Raw genomic sequence first — 2500 nt, 5'->3', positions numbered from 1 at the left:
GCTGCCGCCATAAATTTCCTTAATCTGGAAAAGAAAAAAAAAAAGGTTTTGTGCCCGCGCCGCCTTATGGTCAGTGGGCAAAGAAGGTGACATCTGGCGGCCGATACGAGAAACGTTAAAGATGGCTGCCCGGCGGCGACCTTTTACAAGGATGATGCATATATTGATAAATATATGTGCGATGCTCTGTACTTTTTTCATGGAGAAGGGAGTTCGTGGTGATATTCTATACTATTTAGTTTTTTTTTGTTTGTTTGTTTGTTTCTTGGGACACCTTTTCAACGAACATATTTCTCAGGGACCGTTGATATAAAACAACAGACTTCAACCTGATATTCCCTTTTAAAAGACTTTCAACATTTTTGGAAAAGGTAATTAGATAATATCAAACCAAAATCACCTTAATGAACTTTTATAATAAGCGTATAAACCCTTAATAAAGCCGGGGACTAAAAGGCATTTAGCAACCCCCGCTGCATTAACCCGTGAGAAAATAAAATTAGTGAAGAGAGGGAAGGACAGCCTGGGTGGGGGCAGGGGGGGGGTGGTGGAGGGAAGGTGGGCGAGAGATAGGAAGGAAGGGAGAGAGAAAGAGAGTGAGAGAGGGAGAGGGAGAGGGAAAGGGAGAGGGAGAGTGGGAAAAGAGGAGTGAGAGAGAGAGAGAGGAAGAGCGAGAGAGAGAGAGTGGAGAGAGACGGAGAGGGGGAGAGGGAGAGTGAGAGAGAGAGAAAGGAAGATGGGAAAGAGAGAAAGAAGGGGCTAAAGGGACAGAATATCAAAATAGAGGAACAGAAAACGTTTTGAAAATGGCGAGAAGAAAAAGACAAGAAACGAGGCAGAAGATAAAGGAGAAAGATAAACTGAACAAAGAAAATTAAAATAAAAGGAAAAAAAAAAACAATTAATTCACACATATTGAACGAAGAATTAATAGACACAGAGAGAAGATAAACAAACAGAAAGAAATTGAAAAGCGGTCAAGAACACCCTCCGCCTCCCCCCCCCTCCCCCTCCCCCCATTCACATATACACACCCCCCCACGGCTATTCCACGCCCCCTTCACCCCCCCCCCCCCCGTGTCTTCCTCAGTACGCCACCACCTGGAAAGCGCAGAGAAAAAGAGGGAATAAATGAATAGATAAACGAAGGAGAGAGGAAAGTAAAGAGAAAGAAAGCATGGTAAATATATACACACACATGGGAAACACATACACACATACATATACATATATTTAAATATATGCATATACATATATCTGTGTGTGTGTGTGTTCATATATATGTATATATATATAATATATATATATATATATATACATGCATACATATATATATATATGTATGTATGTATGTATGTGTGTGTGTGTGTGTGTGTGTGTGTATGCATAAATATATACTTTATATACAGAAGTATATATATACTGTATATATATATATATATATATATATATATATATATATATATATATATATATATATATATATATGCACACACACACGCAGATAGGGACAGACAAACGTAATTAGACAGATACATGGATACACAGATGGATAGATAGACGATAAATAGAAACACCAATAAACCCAGTAATATTAAGAGAAAGGAGGCCTCTCTTTCAGCCCCCACCCCCCCCCCACCCCGCAATCCTCCCTTACCCCCACCCCCTCCCCAATACTGCCCACCCACCCCCACCCCCTTCCCCGCCTCCTCCTTGACCGGAAGTCTCCAAGGCAGCCATAGACGACGAGCTGGGATGACCATGTGTTCCAGAACCGACAGGCCTATGACTGTAAACACCCCGAGGAGAGAGGGGGGGGGGGGGTAGAGGGGGGAGGGAGAAAGGGAGAGAGAGAGAGGGGAGGGGGGCGTATTTTTAGAGAGAGAGAGGGGGGGTGGAGAAAGGGAGAGGGAGAGAGAGGTGGAGAGGGAGAAAATCCGATAGATTATAAGAGAGAGGTGGGTTTCCATATTTTTATTATTATTATTTTTTATTATTTCTTTAGAAAGAGAGAGAGAGAGAGAGAAGAGGGGGGGGGCTGATAGAGAGAGAGAGAGAGAGAGAGAGAGAGAGAGAGAGAGAGAGAGAGAGAGAGAGAGAGAGAGAGAGAGAGAGAGAGAGAGAGAGAGAGAGAGGGGGGGGTGAGAACGATAGAGAGAGACGGAGAGAGAGAGAGAGAGTGGGGGGGAGAACGATAGAAAGAGAGAGAGGGGAGAGGGAGAGGGAGAGAGAGAGAGAGAGAGAGAGAGAGAGAGAGAGAGAGAGAGAGAGAGAGAGAGAGAGAGAGAGAGAGAGAGAGAGAGAGAGAGAGAGAGAGAGAGAGAGAGAGAATAAAATAAAGAAAGAAAAAATAAAATAAAGAAAGAAACGACACCGATAGAGACGCAGAGAGAGAGACGTCAGCTGTAAAACTGACAAGACCTTTACCTCTGACGTCTTGGCTGAACGTGCGAATTGGTGGTTGCTGACAAACAGAGAAATTTATCGATTGGTGAATGGT

Source organism: Penaeus vannamei, chromosome 2 (genome assembly GCF_042767895.1).
Source record: "Penaeus vannamei isolate JL-2024 chromosome 2, ASM4276789v1, whole genome shotgun sequence".
Lineage (NCBI taxonomy): Eukaryota > Metazoa > Arthropoda > Malacostraca > Decapoda > Penaeidae > Penaeus > Penaeus vannamei.
Note: the sequence above shows the minus strand (reverse complement) of the source record.